General features: G+C 49.4%; 1 long non-coding RNA gene across 1 annotated transcript; it reads right to left on the bottom strand.

Moving 5' to 3' along the window:
- Positions 1-10486: 10486 nt before the first annotated feature.
- LOC123100052 (uncharacterized) lies at positions 10487-11515 on the bottom strand. Its single transcript, XR_006448338.1, has 2 exons — positions 11453-11515; positions 10487-10862 (listed from the first exon to the last, which is right to left on the bottom strand). It is a non-coding gene; the product is annotated as an uncharacterized lncRNA (long non-coding RNA).
- Positions 11516-11828: the final 313 nt, after the last annotated feature.

An 11828-nucleotide genomic window follows, 5' to 3' on the forward strand; every position in this document is an offset into this window, starting at 1 on the left:
TAGCCACGCTGACAGCTCGTGCGTTTGCTGCCACATACAGTAGCAAGGGCTCCTTATCAACCGGAGCAGCAAGGACTGGGGGCTCTGCCAGTTGCTTTTTCAAATCCTCAAAAGCGGTATTAGCTGCATCATTCCAGACAAAGTTATCAGTTTTCTTCATCAACTGGTATAAGGGCATAGCCTTCTCACCCAAACGGCTTATAAACCGGCTTAAAGCAGCGATGCGACCCGCCAAGCGCTGAACGTCATTTATACACGCCGGCTTAGCTAGGGAGGTGATGGCCTTGATCTTCTCCGGGTTAGCCTCAATGCCTCTGTCAGAAACCAAGAAGCCCAATAGTTTGCCTGCAGGAACACCAAAAACACACTTGGCCGGGTTAAGCATCATCTTATAGACCCGGAGATTGTCAAAGGTTTCTCTTAAGTCATCTATCAGGGTTTCCTCCTTGATGGATTTAACCACAATATCATCCACGTAAGCGTGAACATTGCGCCCGATCTGTTTATGAAGACAGTTCTGTACACAACGCTGGTAAGTCGCCTGTGCACACTTAAGTCCAAAGGGCATAGACACATAGTAGAAGGCTCCAAAGGGAGTGATGAACGCCGTCTTCTCCTGGTCCTTAACTGCCATCTTAATCTGATGATACCCGGAATAAGCATCCAAGAAACTTAAGCGTGCACAACCCACCGTAGCATCAATGATTTGATCAATACGGGGGAGGGCAAAAGGATCAGCCGGACACGCCTTGTTCAAGTCCGTGTAGTCCACACACATCCGCCAGGTGCCGTTCTTCTTGAGTACGAGCACCGGGTTAGCCAACCATTCTGGGTGAAAAACTTCAACAATAAACCCGGCCGCCAAGAGCCGGGCCACTTCTTCACCAATGGCTTTCCGCCTCTCCTCATTAAACCGTCGAAGGAACTGTCTGACCGGCTTAAATTTTGGATCAATATTGAGAGTATGCTCAGCGAGTTCTCTAGGTACACCTGGCATGTCAGAAGGTTTCCACGCGAAGATGTCCCTATTCTCACGGATGAACTCGATGAGCGCGCTTTCCTATTTCGGATCCAGATTTGCGCTGATGCTAAACTGCTGAGACGAGTCACCTGGAACAAAATCAACAAGTTTAGTCTCATTAGCTGATTTAAATTTCATTGCCGGCTCATTCTCTGTGGTTGGCTTTTTCAGAGAGGTCATATCTGTTGGGTCAACATTGTCTTTGTAAAACTTCAACTCCTCTGTAGCACAAACAGACTCTGCATAAGCCGCGTCGCCTTCCTCGCACTCTAGAGCCACTTTCCGGCTGCTGTGAACCGTAATAGTCCCGTTGTGACCCGGCATTTTGAGCTGCAAGTACACGTAACACGGCTGTGCCATGAACTTGGCGTAAGCTGGCCGTCCAAATATGGCATGGTATGGGCTTCTTATCTTGACCACCTCAAAGGTCAACTTCTCCACCCTGTAGTTGTTCTCATCACCAAAAGCCACTTCCAATTCGATCTTGCCGACTGGATAAGCCGACTTACCAGGTACCACACCATGGAAGATAGTGTTTGACTGGCTGAGGTTCTTATCAACCAACCCCATACGGCGAAAAGTCTCATAATAGAGGATATTGATGCTGCTGCCTCCATCCATGAGTACCTTTGTGAACTTATAGCCTCCCACATGAGGAGCCACCACTAAGGCCAAGTGGCCCGGGTTATCCACCCGGGGAGGGTGATCCTCCCTACTCCACACTATAGGCTGCTCAGACCACCGCAAGTAGCGTGGAACTGCCGGCTCAACAGCATTCACAGCCCTCTTGTGAAGCTTCTGATCTCGTTTGCACAAACTAGTGGTAAACACATGATACTGTCCACCGCTAAGCTGCTTTGGATTGGTCTGATAACCCCCCTGCTGCTGTTGATGACCCTGGCCAGACTGTTGATTAAAGCCCCCTTGACCGCCCGGAGGGCCAGAATTTGAGCCGCCCCCCGGGCCATGAAAGCCGCCGGCGCCTGAGCCGCCGGCACCTGAGCCGCCACCCGGGCCATTGTAGTTTTTAAAGGCCTTCATGATTGCACAATCCTTCCACAGATGAGTCGCTGGCTTCTCTCTAGAGCCGTGTCTCGGACAAGGTTCATTCAACAGCTGCTCCAGAGAAGGTCCTGACCCGCCGCCTCGGGGAGGGAGCCTCCCCTTGCGTCGCTGGTTGTTACCTTGGGAGTTGGCGTTGGCTACGAACTCCAGGCTGCCATCGGCCTTGCGCTTGCCCCCTCCTTGGTTCCCCGGGTTAAACTGAGGACCTTTGCCATTGCCGTTCTTCTTTCCCTTCCCTGTCCTTTCATCATCTGAAGGGGGATCCTTGGTACCATCGGAATCGGCATACTTGACAAGAGCCGCCATTAGTGTACCCATATCAGTGCAGTCACGTTTAAGCCGCCCAAGTTTCATCTTTAGGGGCACAAAGCGACAGTTTTGTTCCAACATTAAGACTGCAGAGGCGGCATCCATCTTATCCGATGAATGTATGATCTCCTTGACCCGACGAACCCAATGGGTCGTGGATTCACCCTCCTGCTGCTTATAGTTAGTCAGATCCACAATTGACATAGCCTGCCTACAGGTATCTTTGAAGTTTTGGATGAACCGGGCTTTCAGCTCAGCCCAAGACCCAATGGAATTCGGTGGTAGCCCTTTCAACCACGTACGGGCAGTTCCATCTAACATCATGGTGAAATACTTGGCCATGGCCGCCTCACTGACCTCCAGTAGCTCCATAGCCATCTCATAACTCTCAATCCAGGCCGCGGGCTATAAGTCAGCTGTATAGTTAGGCACCTTCCTAGGGCCCTTGAAGTCCTTAGGTAGACGTTCATTACGGATAGCTGGCACTAAACAAGGAACACCCCCGGTCCTGGTAGGGATACCCACATCAACGGAAGTCGTCGGGTAAGCCGGGGGGGTCTGGTAAGCCGTTAATTGAGGCGCTTGCTCCGCCTCTTGCCGTGCTTGGTCCGCTGCGTAAAAGGCTCCATTATGAGCCGGGCCATGGCCAGGGGGCGGGTCATGGCGTCGGACGTTGCTTGAGCCGGTTGCTGAGACCATGTGCCGGCTGTAACTCGGGCTCTGGCCTGGACGAGGGGTCGAGTGGATCCTGTCCCGGCTGTAGGAGTACGCCTCTTGCTGCGCCAGTGCTGTCTGAAGGAGTTCCCTGACCCGGCGGGTCTCGATAGCCGTCGGAGAGTCGCCGTCAACTGGGAGAGCCGCCAGCCGTGCTGCCGCAGCGACCATGTTCTCCAGCGGGTTATTATAATGACCCGGGGGTATTGGCACATACTGAGGCGGGGCAGGGGGCACCTGGGGAGGCCCCATCACTCGTGGCTGAATAAGGGGTCCAGACCCGGGCGCTATGACCCCTGGCGGGTTACTAGACCCTGCACCTGGCGTGTTGAAGAGGTTGCGTGGATCGTAAACCGGAGGGAGTCGGGACTGGGCCTTCTGATGCCTCCTTCTCATGACCTCATTGGCCGCGTTCTGATCCATCGTGAGTTGGAAGGACTGCGCCTGAATCAGCTGAGTCTGGGCATCGAGAGCCGCCCGCTCCGCAGCCAGCTTGATTCCTTCTGCTGCAAGATCCTCTTTGGCTTTTATCAGATCCAATTTCAACTGTGCCACCTCCGCATCATGCTGGGCTTGATCCGCCGGGTCAACCGTGGCGGTTAACAGGGCCGTCATCTTGTCCGTGAGATCCATCAGCACCTGAGCCGGAGAAGGCACCGGGTTTCCCGATCCAGCAGCGGGGTTCTGAACAGGCTGCGCACCAGCCATAAAAACTCCAACCTGACTTGGCGGCTCAAAAAGGTCCGGAATACTATCGCCATCGGAACAACCCATGAGCCTGCCATCTTGAAGTTGGTACAACAAGTTTGACTCATCAGTGGCCGACTCGCCGTCAGAGCCGGCGGCCGCCTCATCACCAGACCCGGATGGATCAGAGGGCCCTCCATGGATGCATCCCACAAAAGCGCGCCTTAAGGCAGGCCGGGCCCGGGCGGGTCGTGCGCGCTGAGCCGTTTCGATGAGATCGGCGCAGAGATCCGGCTCGGGGCCCGGCTTACCAATCTTGCCAATGAAGACATGAATTCCGCCAAAGGGGACCCGGTACCCGTACTCAATTGAGCCGGCGTCGGGGCCCCAGTCTGCATCGTCGATGTAGAGCTTGCCGCGACGACTCTTGGTCATCCGGCCCACGGCGTATCCCTTGAGCCCTTCAAAGCTGCCCTTCAAGAACTCAAATCCACCGTGCGCTGGCCCCACGGTGGGCGCCAACTGTCGTGGAATTGTCACGGCAGATGTCCTTGAGCTAGGACTTAGTCGTGGAGCCATTGCAACTAGAAAGCTTGAAGGGGTTATGCGGGACAAGGAACACGAGGGTTTATACTGGTTCGGCCCCTTACGGTGAAGGTAAAAGCCTACGTCCAGTTTGAGGTGATATTGATTAGGGTTACGATCGCCAGGAGCTAAACAGCTATGCCCGGCTCTCGATGAGATTGTTGTCGCCCTTAAACCGCTGCCGGGTCGTCCCTTTATATAGGGAGGCTGACGCCCAGCAGCCCTTAGAGTCCCGGCCGGCTCATAAGAGTGTCCGGCTCGGACTCTAAACTATACTTGCCTTACGCTACAAGTTCTACTATAATAATGATTGTAACTACGGGCCTTAAGCCATATCCGGGTCTCAGCCTATCTCTGGCCCATCGTCTTGAAACTTGGCTCCGGGCTTCTGGCAACGACCGTACGAGTAACCCGGCCCCTCCTGGCGGGTGACTCTAAGGTCTATATCCTCAACAACTATGCCAAACGATGACCTCCAACGATGCCAAACGATGACCTCCACCTACGCGAGCCTTGGCAGGTCCTCCGACATGGACACCACCACGACGCCAAACGACGACCTCCAACTACGCGAGTCGATCTCAAGATGATAGTCAGTAGCGGCTTCTAGCAAAGTGTGTTGACTCCCTATCAAAGTAAAGTCATCAATGAATGCCCATATGGCCATTACCTTTGCCTGACGATGTACCTTGTGAGAGCTATGGGCAACAGCTTGTCACCCATTTAATAGCTTGACTCTCTACTCAACTTTTGTCTTTGTTTCACCAGACTAACTCTTAATCCTACTCGGCAAATTAGTCGAGTCGCATGGCCTTTCTTTCCGAATAGTCATTTGAGTGGGACCAGAGAATATCTCTCCAAATTGAAGGGGAAAATCATGTTTTGGTCTACTATATCACGCAGCTTGTTTCCCGAGTAGGCCTGAACTTGCCTATAACTATCCTGTAAAAAGTAGCGTTTGACAAAGCCTAAATCGACCAATACACAACTCGGATCGTACAAGGACCTCATTCCTAAGCAATGTGTCATAAAAAATTGTTGAGACACGCAAATTACGACTTGCTCGTTGTGTCTCATTGTTGGTTAGTCCGACTCACCAAACTCCTTTGGCCGAGTCTGTGTGCCAACTTAGCATCACCATGCCCATGACAAGTGGGACCAAGTCATTAGTCGACTTAACAGACTAGTTATCGTTAGGTGTCCACATAACTCTATGACTAGGGACTTAGAACAAGTATCTTAGAGCATCTCCAATAGCCAGAGGGCGACCGGCCAAATTTTGGGTTGGTCAACCGGCGTTCAGCAGCGACCTTTTTATTGGGATCCTCTTATCTGTCAACCATTCACTGGGAGAGGGTGGCATTTGTGAACGTATTGATGGCAGTTTTTAGTGTGAGTGGTGACCATTTCTTCAGAACATGTCATTTTCTGGAATGAAGGCTCAATATTATCATCCTCCTAGGAAATGCCATGCAGTCCTGAAGAAACTATCACCATCGACACAACTAAAACTGCCAGCAAAACAGCAAAAATGTGCGACATGCCACCCTCTCTCCCAACGAACGATCATCTATTAGCTTTTCCGTTCTGTTGGGAGACCATGTATGGACGGAGACTAACTTCTTCCCTTTTAGGACGAAAAGGGAGAGAAACTTACTACTCCTTCTGCAATTTAGGGCATCTTTAATACTGACCCGCAAACCGGGCATCGCATCCGTCCACGGATAGGGAACCAGTCCACTGACACGGATGCGATAGCATGCCATCCAACGCTATCTGCGTACATATCAACCCGCATTTCAACTAATTGAACGAAATTTAGCGAACATGATGAAATTTATCAAAGTTGGGATATAAAATAGCACAAAATATCCATAAATAGGATGCAAATAAGTCTAGTACAACAATAGTTCAAATTCAATTAGATTAACCGGATGTTCAACAAGTTTTTCATGAATAGATCATGTCGCCCCCCACATACTGCCCCTTGAGTTTCATCCAATACTGTATGTGCATAAATGGTCTGCCCTCTATCTTGTGGTACATCACAGCAGCACGTACAGGCTACATAATGTGTAGAGTAACATCGAGTGAATGAATGAATTAATCAATCAACAAGTTGAGCAAGAAAAAGCAAAACTTACGATCTCCTCGGCTACAGCGCGCAATGGCCACCTTGCCTCCAGCATATCAACTGCGCCACAAAACTTGGCCGTGGTGATATGGATGGTGTATCATTGATACACACTGCGTCCATGGATGATGTGCATGTCGTAGGGTGCAATGTGCTTTCGTGCATGAAATGAATCACGCACGCGCTGCCACAAGAGCCCCCTTCTGCTCCTGCCTACGAAATCCGCGGATATAGCCTACCATGCATCACACAACAACTCATCTTCCATGCTCGAGTACCCCACCATCCTTCGTACTCTAAAAAATGTCATGAAGTTCAAAAATAAGATCAATGGCATTTGTCCGAACACCTGCCGGGGGTGGTGGCCGCCATGGACATCGTTGACAGGGCACGGACGTACCTGCTTGTGGACAGATACTAAGCGCACGACACCATAGTACAAGGCGAGTGGGCGGCTGGGTGCTGGTTGCGGACGTCCGACAATACCTGGGTGGCGGCCGGAGAGGTATAGCAGCAGCGTCAGAGGAGGGGGCGCGGATGCAAAGCAAGGTGGAGCAGAGGTGAAGTGGAAGAGAATGGGACCGGGAGGGATTTGAGTGGGCTGGGGGTGTCGAAGTCCTGCGTTGATGTCGTGTGGATTCCTGCAACCCCCTTGCTTCCAATTTGCAGGAAAAGGCGCGTCCGGACCAGTCGGCAGACCGGTACAGATCCAAGTTGGATGGCAAAACACGCCTGAGTCGCGCGGTCCGGATGGATGCGTGCGATATGAGGGTCTGCTTTGAAGATGCCCTTACAGGGAGTACTTTTGTGTGTGTGGGACCAGTAAAACTAGAAAGCCAGCATGCGTTGCCTAGCCGCATTAAAATAGAAAAGAGTACGAGCATCTCTAGCAGATCCGGTATACCCCATCCTGCCAAAAAAGGGTTTATAGGATACCGCAAAAAAAATTACATTTTTACAGTATGACTTTTGTTCTGGCAGAACAGATCCTGTAAAAACCTTTGATGTCAGATCTGGAGCCCACTTGTAGTAGTTAAATTTACAACCAGGTCCATAAAAAGTAACACAAAACACCCTGAAAACGAAATGTAAATTACAATTGGGTTCATACTCGTGTGTGTCGCCCAAGGCGCCGAAATTGTCCGCAGGCGTGGCGTGCTTGAGCCAGGCGCGACGTGTTTGACCAGGACCGCACGAGATCCTGGAGGCCGAACAGCGACCCGTTGAGCGGGCCTCGAAGGGCATCGCCTCCGCCTCTGTCTCGTACACGGTGTGCAGCGCGGAAGCCGCCTCGGTGAGCTGCCACACCCGGCCGTGGCCGGTGACTTTGGTGGTGTTGCGGCCAACGAACCCGACCTCCTCGTCCACCCTCCAGAAGGCCTCGTCTCCCTGCACCACCACGTCCTCGATGGAGTCGCCGGCGCTGTGCCAAACGACGCTCTTCCACCTTGGAGATGCGATTGGATGCGGGAGGCTCTGGCTGCTCTATGGCGATGCGCGGCCGGCCAAGGAGGTAGCAACGGTGAGGCGGCGACGAGCTTAGTGGCGGCGGAGGCGCGGAACATATGTGGTTGGGGCTGAACTTTCACTCTTGTCAAGGATAGAGGACCCTGTAAAAGAAGGGAGAAATCCTAGATGTATGGCGGATGGGGGACGAAATATGCAGATCCCCTAAATATATTTACAGGATGTGTTGTTTTACACGACCTGGTCGGGACGATTTTTTGTCTCGATCATGTAAAACGACGGTTATCTATACCAATATAAAAAGACCCGAAGGGGCAGATCCAATTAATCTCGGCCATCAAATTATGTCAATCCAACGACCTAGACTGCTTCAATGTCGAGCGTTCGACACGTTTAGTATGCAATTAATTTCATGCCAAAAATAGTGTTAATCACATAATAACACACAAATAATATCCTACTTAATATTCGCATGTACTTAATATACTTCCAAATTAGCGTGCATTGCACATACACATTGACTAGTTTTACACAAATAGACGATTTAAAGGATCCACTAGAGACGCTATTGTTGAGAAATAAAAATATGTGATCAATTGTATGGGAGGGATGCCTCTCAGGAGGTGTCTGTTGGGAAGAGATGTCTCCCCAACACACCCCTTCAGCATGTATATAAGTCGGTCTTCCACATTACAATAGAAATAGATCTAAGAGAATTATTTTGTGTCTCTCCTTTATCTCCTTTACTTTCACTCTACAACGCATTATCAGAACTTCGCTCTCCGTTGAGAGAAAAGGCCATCCGAGACGGCAGAACATCAGCAGCGCTTGCCTGTAGGATCCAGCGCATCGTCATCACTATGGATGTATACAAATCGATCCATGTCCTCTTGCAGCTGGCGCACGACGCGGCTGCTCCGTGCGGCCCGCTATTGGCGCAAAGCGGCTGGTAACGGCCTCAGCGTCGCTCCTTCCAGCGTGAACAGAGACCTTCAAAATTGATCGCTGATGGACTCCATACGTGCTCGGCAAAGACAGCCATGCATCCGCATGCATATATCCATAAAGGGCAATCGATCAGGAAACGCTAATTTTTGTCTTCTTGTGATTAAGATCAGCAATCTAATGATGGTATTTTCATGAATTGCCTGCGCGAACTCTTCACTGAATCGGCAGACACAGGAAGGAGGGATCAACCTCCGGTGCATGGCAGGGTGATGCCCCCGGCAACGGCGCTCGGCCCAGGCCGGCATCCACACAAGAAACCGATTCAGGAGAAAGCTAATTGATTTTTCTATTTGTGATTAGCATGATCCTATGAATAATTGTGTTTCCTTCAATCAGGGATCATGTATCTAGAAACCGATCGGTCTTGATGGCAGTTTCCCCACGGGCGTTCGCGGAGGCAACGTGACGCCTGAGGCCCGACGTTGTTGTCCCTGGCGCGCACGGTCATCGGATCCGGCGAGTTGCTTGACGAGGAGCACGGCGCACGAAATGAGCGGGGCCTCGTCCATGCACAGGCCCTTTGCGGCCAGCGGCGGTTACCAATAGCTAACACTCATGCACGCACACGCACGGGATTAGGAATTGCACATTCTCTCCGTGGCCATCATGCAAGCACCAAAAGAATTGATCTAATTGCAACAGGATAAGGCCCTTCCTAGGATCGATCTCTCGCGTGGTGGCATTCGGCCACGGCTACTTGCGGAACGGCGGCGGCACACCGTGGAGGCGCAAGGCGAGACGACGGCTCCCCATCGACCAGGCGAATCTTGACGCGCACTTCCGCTTGAGACGAAGCAGCGGCCTAGCGCGACTCTCCATGTGGCATCGGCGATGACAGGCCGGTGCTAGGCGACGCTAAACAGCAACCACGCTATCCAGGAGCGATTGGCTGCATGGATGCCAAACCTCTCTCTAAGAAAGATCAGGGGAATCGATCCTGATGGATGAATACATGTCTCATTCATTTGTTCTCGTTTTGATTAAACAAATATGCTAATCAATTCTGTTTGAGAACAAAAACCAACAGACGGACCGAAGCCAACAACAAAGGCCACTATGGCGCTCCGGCGCTCGGCGACATCAAACTGGCGATAGCCTCGTCGAGGATGCATGAACAGCCGTGGCACAGTTCTTCCTCAGCGGCGCTTGATGCCGTCCACACTGGTACCGTGGCTTCAGAGCAAATATACATGATAGACTTGCTGGATTGCATAATAATTGATTATGCATCATTTTACATCATGCAAAATGATCATTTGAGGCCCCAAGTCCTCATAAATATTAGATGATTCCCCGCGCGTTGCGGCGGGAACCAACTTACAAATTGATGTAAAAATTGTATTTATTATACCATGAAAACTTTTTGCTTGCCTTGGAAACTCATTAGCTATTAACTTATTTCATGGAAGTGATATATGTTGTATTTATCAGGAAATACAATGTTTGTTGCCAAACAGAAAATTGGCAAATAGTGCAAAAATGTGAACAAAGTTGCATTACTTCCATGTAAAGAAACTTCACTCGTTCACAATCTATTGTGTTTGGATAATGGAATAGATATATGACACTCATTCATCCTCGACATAACATGATTACAACTCATCAATTTATACTTCAAGAAGAGGACACACCATGTATTTACAAAGAATTGAGTGAAATCGAGCGGGTCGATTTAAAAGTAAGTCGAATCTGGATTTGATTTCTTCCACCTTTGCTTGTTTATTAGACATAATCCTCCATTGCTTCACATTGTTAGCTTTCATTGGAAGTTGAAAATCCTTGTTACATGGCTCTCATCATAGGGGCTTGAACATTGGGCCAATGCGACAGTAGTTTATTGGGTAGCATCATAGGAAACATATGCTAATTGATCTACACCAAACAAAAAGAGTACATGTAAGGTATGAAATGTTCCTGCTATAAACGTAGCCACAATTAAATCCTGAGAACGAAATTATAGAAGAATACAAACTTAACAAATGAGGATTTGCTGACCATCAATGAATATTGAGCCAAACCCCTAAAAGACTATTGAGCCAAAAAATAGTTACTACTGAGAGGGCATTCAAATAATCGTAGCAGTACCGGGTGGTGTCAGGAGGTATAAAAAGCACATTGGCAATTCACTGGTGCACAACAAAGTAAAGCAACATACGCATATTGCACCAACAATTTTATCCAACTTGAAAAATATAAAATGTTAATGTCGTACTATTCATAAGGAATCGCCCCGAGCTGAGCATATGACCAATATTAGTTTAAGCTTTTAATAATGCCACAACTTTGAGAATCCTACTAACTTGTTCCTAGGGTCTGAGCAGGGTAGTTAATAGGTTTCTCAACTCGAAAGCATGTCACTGGAAGAAAATTGCAAAAAGTAACAGAGGGAGAATGATGAAAGGTTAATGGGAATAGATGAACATTTAACACACTTATTGCTTAATCTGAATAAAATCTTTTACATTGCTAGCGTAGACCCCTGGCTGCAACTCCAGATAAGCAATGGGGCGGCTGCAACTGTTGCATGGAGAAGGAAGATTTGTAAGAAAGGAAGGGGAATATAACATGAGATCAATAAATACGGCTTGAACTGATTATTGATATACATAAATAAATACAGTACAAACGGTTGATATGCATTTCCTTGTTACCCATAGTGATGGCAGAAACCTATTCCGTGAACAGCAGGAGAGTCATGATTTCTACACATCCGTACAACAAACCAAGAATGAAACCAATCAATTCTGATGCATACGAAGAAAACAACCAAGCATGTAAAGAAATTTCTCGTGTATAGCATAGCAATGCAGAACTGTCACGTTAAAACTATAACCAAGG

This window comes from Triticum aestivum, chromosome 4D (genome assembly GCF_018294505.1).
Source record: "Triticum aestivum cultivar Chinese Spring chromosome 4D, IWGSC CS RefSeq v2.1, whole genome shotgun sequence".
Classification (NCBI taxonomy): domain Eukaryota; kingdom Viridiplantae; phylum Streptophyta; class Magnoliopsida; order Poales; family Poaceae; genus Triticum; species Triticum aestivum.